Genomic DNA, 11791 nt, shown 5'->3' on the forward strand with positions numbered 1-11791 from the left:
CTGGTGTTACAGCTCTGTCACCTTTTCTGTCTTATTTCTGTTCATGGAAATTCAGTTAGGCTAAGGACTCTGTGCTTCTACTCAGGGCAATGGTTTCTGTGGGAGTTAGCATTGAAATCTCAGTGGGTCTCAAACTACCCAAATAAAATGAGTGGGACACCAACTGCATATTAGTTAAGGTTGCTGGCATTGACCTCCTCAACCCTGGGTTGAATTCTGGTTCTTTCACTCACCATGTGAAATTGGGTAGCTCAGTTCTGCCCTCGGACCTCACTTTCCTCATCCCTAAGTCTGGAAAATAACATCAAACCACAGGCTGTTTGGGAATGAAATGATAAAAAAACGTAAAGACGAAATGACTCTGGCGGGCATGCAGGACATGCTCAACCAGGGAAACAGTTGTTCTGGAAGGTCCCATGATATGGGTGATGTCACACAGTGAAGTATCAGCAGGACACACACTGGTTCTCCTTCCGAAGGCTTTAACCCAGACTCTTGCCAACTGGAAACTCAAATCCCCTTCTCTGAGCCTGTCCATTCTCCATCTTTTCCAGTTCTTCCCAAGTGTGCGCGCAATCATGTAGCAGGTCGCCTGAGGCAGGCCCTTCTGTGGCATCTGTCTGCACAGCACTACCTGGTTTAGATCTGCATTTTACCTAGGTATTTGCGATGCTTTCCAAACCGCTTTTCCTGTTTTGCTTTGGTCTTACTGCAGCTAGACAGCATTCCTAGAAGTAACTTTTATTTGAAAACCCTTAACCAGCGTCTGAGACTTCACCCGCTGCAGGCCCAGTCCAGGAAGTGAGTATGCTTTCCACCTCTCCACCCACACTTACCCCCCAGTACTAGCTGAGGGCTGGGCTCTCACCAAGGGATCTTTGGAAGGTAAACAGCCATTCACATCTCCGGAAGCTCTCATTTTCTTTTAGAATCATTCTGAGACATCCGGAGATCGGCAGGCCACATGGTCCAGGCCCGCTGCAGAATAGAGCCGCGTATGTTCTCATTCTCTTGCTGTAGGGACACAGTTGTGGATATTGTTGACTATATCACACGGTGCCTCCTGTGAGAAGTCTATGGAATAAATCCATTTAGAATTATCCTGTGAAAATAATTATGGACTGGCACTCTTTTGTGCTTTGGCTGCCAGGAAACTGGAAGTTAAACTCGAAACTGCACTACAGGAGCCTTGTGAGACTTTTTACTCTGTGTTTTGTGTTCTGAGTTCTTTCCTCCTATTAATCACAGATCCTTATTTATATTTTCCCTCATTCTCCTTTTTTATGCAAATGTATCTAACCACGGAAAGTAATCGAAATGAAAAATAAGGTGTCTGAAATTGTAGAAGTTGCTGTGTCAGATAATAATCATAATAAATAGCATTTCTTGAACAATTACTAGTGTGAGGCAGTGTTCTAAGTCCTCAATATGTATTATTTCATTTAATTCTCACACAACCTTTATATGGTAGGTGATATTATTGTCCCCTTTTTTCCGGTGAGGAAACTGAAGATAAACAATTTGCCCACAGTTATGCAGCTAGTCAGTGGGACAGTTTGACTCCAGAACCCAAGACCTGATCCATGAGGCATTTAGCTTCCCAGAAAGTAAGAGAAACAGATGCAACCTCTTCCAGCTTTAGCTTGTCTTTGCTTCTAAGGGAAGAGATGTGGTGTAGGTAAGAAGTTGCAGGAGTTGGTTTCCTCACAGAAGCAGCCAGAGAAGGTGCAGTGCTGAGGCAGGTAGAAGGCTCTTGGAGGCTCTGGAAGACACTGACGCGTTTCAGTGTGTTCTGGAATGGGCTACGGTGAGCAGAGCCAGGGAGGTTGTGTAGCTCTGGTAACTTCATCATGTGTGTGCTACTCTCTTCTACAACTTTAAACTTCAGCCAGACCAATTATTTGCAGTTCCACAACCAGGCCAAGGCACACACCCTCTCTCCCTGGGTGTGAATAACCTACTTTTCTTTTGCCCTCAGGCTTTGCCTTGTAAACACATCTGTTTTTCAGGAAAAGTTCAGAAATTCCAGGAGTGCTTCCTTGGGTCAGATGTCCTTCTGTCACAGTCCCCCAACTTGGTTTTCTTGGCTATGTGCTGAGCATACTACTGAAACGTCCTGTTTCTTTCTATATCTTCTCTTGTAGACCCCGTGATCCTTGAGAATGGCACAAACATCTTCCTCCTCATTTATACACTGCACTCGGGTCTGGCCCACTGCGGGGCTTGGCATGGATGTGTTGAATGTATGAATTTATGCACGTGAGCTTGGAGTCATCATGGTTCACTTGTGCATGTGGAGTCTTTTGATGGAGGTTTGTCAAGCAGAGAATTCAGTCTGCTCTGTATTCCGATCTGCACCAATGTTCACACCATGAGTGTGGTCTCATGGTCTCACTGTGGAATGAAATAGGGTATGAACAAGTGTGCAAGTAAATGAACACACGCAAATCAAATCTGCAAGGTCCTTAATGGCCAATGAAGTCATCTTGTTGGTTATAACATCTGATAGACGAGGAAAGAGAGAGTTAGGACTCAGTGTTGCTCAGTCTAGGGTGGCTTAGGGAGGGCTCCAATCCAGAGCAGGGACTTTGGATAAGACAGGTCCTGGGCAGAAAGCCTGCCTTGATCACTCGTGGGCCTCTTTGAAATTCAATTTCCTCATTTCTAAAATGGGAATAATAACAGAAACTAGGGTCATTGTGCAGACCAAGATTTAGTTTAACTAGGAAAGCTGCACAAAAGTCTGGTGAATAAATCAATACACAATTTGGCTCTGTAGAAAACTGCAACAAATGAAAGACTGTGAGGAAGCCCTGGACTTGCTCACGTGCTCCTGACCACACTCGTTCTGTGCCCTAACGTTCTGCTCACTTACTTCCCTCTTAATCCTGCAGTCACTGAGATCCTTGGTTCTTGCCACGTGTACTTTATTGCGTGATTCTTGGCCTTGCTCTGGACTCCCACTCTCCCTGAGCTCATTCTCCAAGACTTGTCCTTCTGCTGAGTTGGAAAACCTCATCGTCCTCTTGCACAACTTCTCTGATTCCACAGCCGTGACACTCCACCTGGCAGGGAGCACTGCTGAGGAGACAGCTCAGCCAGGAACGCAAAGGCCTCCTTGCCCCGGCCCAGCCGAGAACACCTTCCTCTGATTATAGGCAATGCACAAGAGAGGACCTGCATTATTTCAAAGCCAACATTTTTCAAGCATTGGACAATTCGATGGTGGAGTTCATTCCCCCCTCCCATCTGGCCTGGTTCGTTGTGATCTGTCAAGTAGCCTTGGGGCCGGAAGGACTGCCAGATTGGGTAATTTTCTCAGAAAGGAGCTATAAAAATGAAGGATTCAGATGTGCTTTCAGCATGAATCACAAGTTGCAGGCACGGGGGCCAATGTGGAGCACATGTCCACCCAAGGGGGTGGGGGGCAGCCAGGCAGGAGTTATGTGTAACTTTTTCACATAACTGTCACATCTCAAAAGAGAATGCTGCACTGAGTTTTTTTTTTTAAGGTAATTCCATCAATCCTTCAAACTGAATTCACATTGTTGTTCATGCAACAGTTACTGAAACAGCCTCGAAACAGAGTCCTGGTCAGCTAGTTGGGACCACAGACGTGTTAAGTGACAATTACAGTAGAGTGAGGTGAGGACCTTGGCGAGGGTGTGCAGAGAGCTATGAGGTGCCACACCAAGGCGCTGGGCCAGGCTTGGATTGGGTGCAGATGGAGTGGGTGCAGATGCCTGCGGAGGAATTCATCACGTAGCTGAGACCTGAGGAATAGGTAGAATCGACTCCTTGAATAAGGAAAAGGGAAATTGTCCAGGGAAGCAAATGGTACCTGAGCAAGAGAGCGTGGCTTGAGAAACAAATGCAGTTTCTGAGTGGGACTGGGGTGCAGGTGACAAGGGGTGAAGACAAGTAGAGAGGAGGGATCCCACTCTATACCTTGCCCCTATTCCCTTTACTCCACTCCAACTGCAGGCAAATTTTACGTGAGCGAAATGTGCTCAAGAATATACGCATCCGGGGAAGAGTCCTTACCCTCCGAGGTTTGAAAATTCTTAAAAGTTCCCTTGGGACTTTAAAAACCACCCACTGGAGCGCCTGCTGCTTTCTCCCGTGGTTCATTCTCTGTGTGTGTGTCTGTCTGCCCCAGTGGTCTGACCTGGGTCATTCACTCATTCACAAAACAACTCTCGGACACTGATGAGACTTTGAAAGACATTTAAAGCAATTTAAATTTTAACCTGAAGTCCGTAAGGCTACATCAGATATTTTTTAAAGGAAGGACAAAGTGAATTGAGAGGAATAAGTTGATAACATAAGAGAAAATGGGCCAGGGGAAGTGAGCCCAGAGGCAGAAAAACTACTTGGAGAGCATTTCAATAGTCCAAGGTAGAAAAAAAGGGTCATATGAACTAGAGCATTGACATAGGAATAGACAGGGAGGAAAATTCTGGAGAGATTGCCGAGATGGGGTACAGAATCACCTCAAACAAATTGACCTTTGTCTGCTGTTTCATTAATCAGGACAGAGGTCCCTGGTTACACATTAGAATATCCTGGAGAGGAAACTACCTTAATTAAAAATTTGAAAGGTCAGATCTAGGTTCCCAGGTGATTCTTTTTTGTAGCCCTGATTGAGAACAACCATTCTAGGGACGGTCCTCCAGGACTTTGCTCTCTGGACTGGGCAAGAGATGACCCTTATTAACATCAAGAAAGCTAGAAAGGAAGACATGCACAGTTCTGTGGCTGGATGGATGCAGTGTGTTAATAGAGAACTGTCTGTATTAGAATCAGTGTATAATGTATCATCCAGACTGGGCATTGTCACTGCAGTGCACTCTGGGGTGGCCACTGTGAACCAAGACAAATGGCAGCCCTATCTGTCTTTGCCATCAATTCTACTCCTCTCATTCTTCTAGAGCTTTCCCCAGTCAGGCTTTCATTTCATTGTTCACCAAGGGTTTCTCATCCAGATCACTGATTTCTGCGTGGTTAAGTCTGATGGTTCACATGTCATTTGGTCCAATGGTTGACATAACTGATGCTTTTTTCACTTGGCCGTGCACCCTACTTGCTGGCTGCTTTTGCTTTGTGCTGGTTCCTCCGACTTCTTAATAGTAAAGTACATCTGGGTTCAACCCCAAACCCCATCTACTCCGTCTCTACGCCCTTAATGATGTCATCCAGTCTCATGGGCAGAAATGCTATCATTATGCTATAATGCTGACAAATTTCAAATTTGTGTTCCTGGCCCTGGACCTCTTCTGTGAACTCCAGACTGTTCTTTCTAATTGCCAACTTGACATCTCCTGGATGATAACAGAGTCTCAGACTTGAGTTTTCTACCGCTGAACTCCTGAGTTTTCCTGGTCCGGCATGAGACCTGTTTCTCTCACGGTCTTCCCCATTTTAGTAAACAATAACCCCCTTCATGTAGTGTTCAGCTCAAAAAACCTATGACCTGTCCCATGTCCTCTCTTTCTCTCATTGCCCACGTTTAATCTGTCAGCAAGTGCTTTCAAAAGAGAACCAACTCTTCACCTACCATAAGCACGGCTCTATCCTGAGCTGCCACTGTTTTCTGCCTAGATTATGGTAGCAATGGCTCCCTCTGCTTTTATTTTTTTCTCCTCTACTGTCTCTTCTCAACACCACAGCCAAATATGATTTGAAATACATGTCAACTTATTTCACTTTGTGGCTCCCAACTTTCCAAAGGCTTTCCATTGGAAAGAGGCCCTTCCGGCTTCCATCCTCTCACACCCCATCTCCTACTCTGTCTGCCAACACCACACCTTCACTTACACTATTCTACCTACACTGGCCTTGGACTTGATCTGGAGACACACCATTTTGGGTGTCTTCATCAGTTGGGGTTGTTATAATGAAGTTTCATGGACTGGGCAGCTTATAAACACAGGCATTGATTTCTCACAATTCTGGAGACTGGGAGTCTGGGGTTAGGGTGGCGGCATGGTCAGGTTCCGGTGAAGGCCCTCTTCCAGGCTGCAGACAGCCAACATCTTGTGTTCTCATGGGGGGTAAGAGAACTCTTTCAGGGTCACCCAAAGGCCACACCTCCTAATGCCATCACACTGGGGGTTTGGGTTTTAACACATGCATTTGGAGAGAAAACAATCCATCGGTTTATTGCACTGGGGCAGAGGAGCCTCTTCTCTACCTTGGATCACTGACATTTCTGCCACTTTTGTCCTTGGTTCCCCATGCCTGGGATGACTCATACCCAAGGTATCCATCTACTTATTCTCTTGTTTAGAGTCTTTTCTCCAAAGCCACCTTCTGTTAGAGGCCTTCAGAAAACACTCCTTCAGGTACCATCTAACTCCCCTGCACATGATGCATCCTCTGCCCGCTTCTGTCATTTCTTCTAATTCTCAGAAGTATTTTTCAGCTCTGGGTGCCCTTCATATTATACTAACTTATTCTTTGTCTCCCCCTCACTTTAAGCATCTTGAGGGAAGAGAGATTTATTTTTGCATCTCTAGTCCTTAGAAGTGTGTCTAAAGTATGGTAGATGCTCACTAAATGTTTCATAAACACTAAACTGAATTGTTGGAGTTGGAGTGAGAGGACTGCAGAGTGGTTTTTGAGAGAACAGCTTCTGAGTGCTTTCCCAGTGGCCACCATGGAGAGCTAAGGAAAACAGAAGTGGGTACCCTGTAGGGGTGTATCAGGGTTGTTCAACTGAGCGAACATATTGAGTGTTTTTTCTGTACCTGAACTGGGGAGTTTGCAAACTAAGGAGAGACATATAAAATAGAAGCCATGATATTAAGCAGAATGACTTTGGGGCATAGAAAGGAAGTAGAAGAATATGGAGTAGAAGAGGACAGGGAGGAGGGATTCCTTCAGAGAAGGAGGGGTAGCTTCCCCGGGAAACACCCACAGAGAACATGGCATTTGAGATGTGTCTGAATAAGACAGAGGGAATAGCAACAGAGGAAGAATGGAGTAAGGGAGTCAGCATGGAAGTAAAAGAAGAGGAGTACCTGATCAGTGTGGGAGATAGCACCATGCTTATATTCTGAAATAAGTGGGCAGATTCAGTGAGATACAAATGCAGGCTGGTCAAGTAGGGAAGGAGACTGGTGTCATGCTGGAGAATTTGGTTTCATTCAGTAACCAACCCACTGCATTTTGGAAATGTTAAGTGATGTGACATATTTGACTTTATGGCATAATAACACTTAGCCTGAAAAATTGAGGAGACCAGAAGTTTGGAGACCAGCGAGGTTGTTTTTCAGACAAGAGATCATGGATCATGGACCACCTCTGAGTCAAGAACCGATACCTTCTCTCCCATTTTAAAATTCTTCACCTACCTACCTTCAACTCACCCTTGCAGGTCAACATTCTTGGGAGAACTACCTTCTGCACTCCTACTCCTAAAATGTATTTTGTTCCCTTCATAGACCCCTTGTTCATTCAGATTTTGCAGGTTCAGCATTTACTCCTTTCAGTGACAGTACCAAGTGGAGTAAGAGTACAATGAGAAACCAATAGACATGGAGTTGAGGAAAAAGAAGGACAGATACAAGGACATAAGTAACAAGGGAACTCAGCTTGATTCAGAGTCAGGGAACTCCTCTCTGAGGAAGTTACATTTAGATTATTTTAATGCAGAATAGGAACTGGCCATGTGAAGAAAGGAGAGGAAGACTTCCCCAGGAAGAAAGGGTTCGTGTGCCAGGGTACTGAGTGGGAAGAGTTTTGCTTGTCCCCCTTGTTAGAAATTAGCTCTGCATTTTCAGTACCCCACAGAGTAACTGGGGCATAGTAAGTGCTTAGTAAATATTAGTCGAATGAATGAATCAAGGTATGAACCAACGTGATTGGCTATTAACAAAAACTCCCTAATCTAAGTCCAGTGTGGTTTATGTTTAACTGAATTACTGACCAATGAGAGTGGTCACCCCTATTGGTCAGTTTTCCATCACTATAATGAAATACCTGGGGGAATTAACTTATAAAGAAGAAGAAAAAAAGGTTTATTTTGGTTTACAATTCTTGAGGTCCCAGTCTAAGATCAAATGGTTCATCATTGGGGAAACTGGCAAGGGTGGCCCATCAGGGCAAGAGTGCATGACACAGCAAACTGCCTGCACCATGAACCAGGAAACAAGGAAAGGGAGAATAAGAGACTGGGTCCCACAATCCTCTTTGAGGGCACACTCCCCAAAACTAAGGATCTTTCACAAAGCCCCACTTCCTAAAGGTCCCAGCACTCCCCAATTGCACCATCCTGGAGACTAAGCCTTTAAGACATGGGACTTTTGGGGACATTTGGCATCCAAATTACAGCAGCATACTTATTCCTGGATGCAACCTGGGAATACGGGGAAGAAACGTGCGTGTGTATCTACCTCTCTGTGTGCATGTGTATCTGCCTGTGTGTGCACGCGTGTGTGTGTTTCACGTGTAACAAAATTGAAGTTCCTTTGCTGATGTAACATCACATTCAGCCTCTTTTATTGCAATGCCATTCTCCCTGGGAATCAGAGATTAAGAAGGTATCAGTGCTGGTAAGGGCTGGATATCAGGTCTCCCCATCCTTTATTATAAGCTGAGATCTAAATGATTCAGCATCATGTCTGTGCTTGGAGACCTGGTTATACAAAGAGGGTAGAAGGAATAGTAGCAGCGAGAGGAACGTTTCCAAAGTCTGAATAATAATTTCTCAATTCTCAAAAGGATGAGAAAGAACCCTAGTGGGGTCTGAGGGATGTTTTGGTAAATACTTAAATAAAAACAAGTTCTGGATTTGGGCCTAAAAGAAAAGTCACTAAAAGGAACTGTTTTTCCCCAGATATGGCCTTTCCAGTTCTGTGGAATCACTGAAAACCCACATGAATCTAGTTTACTTCAGAGAGCTGTAAAGATTTTACGTAGGAATTTTCATTAGTCTTTGGTTTTTCTTCAAGACCCTAGAGGCTGCCTGGTAATTCTTTGCCAGCAGAGCGACTCCTCTGGCCAGCAGTCCACTTGATCTGTAGTCGGCGCTTGTGCTGCTGGACTTGAGAACCCTCTGGGCACAAGGTCACAGCGCTTTGTTCCTGTTTCCTCCTAGAAATTTTATAGTTTTAATTTATGTTTGGATCGATGGTTCATTTTGAGCTGATTCTTTTACATAGTACAAAGTATGGTATGGACTGAAGTTCTTTTTATATTTTTGTTCTTGGTGTGTGTATATCCAATTTTTACAGTGCCATTTGTTGAAAAGTTGAAAAGGCTTAACCTTTACTAAGTAGCTTTTGCAACTTTGTTGGAAAAATAGGACCCATTGATCTATTCTATTGTTATGCCAATACTACAGTTTGGATTAATGTAAGACTTGTAGGAAGTCTTGAAATCATAATGGAAGTTGTCCAACTTTGTTCTTCTTAATAGTTCTGTCTGATCTAGATCCTAAGCTTTTGCATATAAATTTTATAATCATATATTTTAAAAAATTCTGCTATGATTTTTTTTTATATTGGGATTATATAGGTTGATTCGTGGAGAACTGACATTTAATAATATTGATTGATCTTACATAGAGTCATGGCAGTCTCTTCATTTATTTAGGTTTTCTTTAACATCTCTGAACAAAGGTTTGCACTTTTCAGTTTGCATGGATCTTTCCTATTTATCAATAAATATTCAATATTTTGATGCATTAAAATAATTTTTAAAAAAAAATTTCTGATTTTTTTTGCTAGTATATAGAAAAAGAATTGATCTTTCTGATATTATTGATACTGCTTTTTGTAGCCTTGCTAAACTCAGCTAGTTCTAGTAGTTTTTTTTTTTTTTTTTTTTTTTTCTTTTTGCAGAATCTATTAGATTTCCTACATAGATGATGTCATCTTTGAACAAAGTCAATTTAACTTCTTCCTTCCTGGTCTTTTTATTTTAGGGGTCTGGAAACTCTCTTAAGGCAATACACTGAGGCATCATGGGAGTTAGCTTGTTTCTTCCCCACATCTCAGAGACCACTACCTTTTTTCACCTGGAGCTCAGTTCCTTGAAAATCTTGGCTTCATATGTATTGTCTATTCTTTTGTTGTTGTCGTACACATCAGGGGGACAAATCCAGTTCCCCCATTCCATCTTGATCAGAAGAAGTTTTCCCCAAAAGGCAATAAATGAGATTTAGAAAATAATTTTCTGACTCTTTGCCAATCTTAGAACCACTGCTCAAAGAGCTTTGTGAACCCACTGTGCAGAATTTCTCATGGGAACAGACCAAGTATGAAGAGATGCTGTTATGAAGGGAACAGCAGGAACCAAAAGGCCCAAATTATTTTCATGTCTGCTAGTGATAACAACAAAATAGCTCCTTACAGATGTGTAGCCATCATGGTTCACAGAATGCTTTCACATTCGTGAGCTCAGCTGGGTCTCACAGCATCATTGGAAAATAACACATGTGTGTAGGGGGGCTGTTGGTAAAGAAATGGAATGGTGGATAAGTGAGGTGAGCTTAGCAAGAACACACAGCAAAAGACAGGAGTCCTGGGAGCTGCTTCTCAAACTCAGGACTGTCCAACCTTTTGTCTTACTCTTATTTATTTTTTCAAGTTTCAGTAGTTTTAAATAAAAAGAAAAAATGAGAGAAGGTATGGAGATTTCCTATATACTCCCTGCCCCCCAAAACATGCATAGCCTCCCTCATTGTCAATATCCCCCACCACAGTGGTACCTTGGTTATAATTGATAAACCTACGTATCCTACTCACCACAATTACATGGTTTGCATTAGGGTTCACTCTGAATGTCACAATCTTTGAGTTGGACAAATGTACAATGCCTTGTAACCATCATTATGGTATTATTCAGAGTATTTTCACTGCCTTGAAAATCTTCTGTGCATCATCTTGTCATCTCTCAACACCCTGTCTCCAGCCCCTGTCAACTACTGATCTTTTAACTCTTGCCAATACCATGTTTCTTGAATACTGTAACTTTCTGGTAAGTCTTGATGGTAGGCAGTGTCCATCTTTTAACTTTGTTCTCCTTCAATACTGTGTTGGCATTTAGAATAAGTTTGTTGATATCCAGAAGATATCTTACTGGGATTTTGATTGTGACTACATTGAATCTGTAGACCCATTGGATCTGTAGAACTGACAGCTTGACAAGATTGTATCATCCTGTTTAGGAACATGGAATATTTCTCCATTTATTTTGTTCTTCTTTGATTTTTTTTTTTTTTTGATCAGAGTTTTATAGTTTTCCCCATATAGGACTTGTACAAGATCTATTAGGTTTATACCTAAGTATTTAACTTTGGGGGATGCTAATATAAATGGTATTGTATTTCTAACTTCTAATTCTGCTCATTCATTTCTAATATATACATATATGGAAAAGTGCTTGATTTTTGTTTATGAATTGTGTATCCTGCAGTGTTGTTATAATTTGTTTCAGTTTTTTTTTTTTTTTGGTGATTATTTTAGATTTTCTGTGTAAATGATTATGTTGACTGTGAATAAAAAATTCAATTTCTTTCTTCTCATATATCTCTTATTTCCTTTTCTTATTGCATTAGTCAGTACTATCAGTATTATGTTGAAAAGGAGTAGTACGAGGAGACATCTTATCTTGTTCCTGTTTTATTGGAATAGCTTATTTCTCACCATTAAGTATGACGTTAGTGTAGTTTTTTTGTGTATAGTCTTCATCAAGTTGAGGAGATTTTTCCTCTATTCTTAGAATCCTGAGAAATTTTATCATGGATGGGTGTGAAATTTTGTCATATCTTTTGTGCACCTATTGC

Source organism: Sciurus carolinensis, chromosome 1 (genome assembly GCF_902686445.1).
Source record: "Sciurus carolinensis chromosome 1, mSciCar1.2, whole genome shotgun sequence".
NCBI lineage: Eukaryota > Metazoa > Chordata > Mammalia > Rodentia > Sciuridae > Sciurus > Sciurus carolinensis.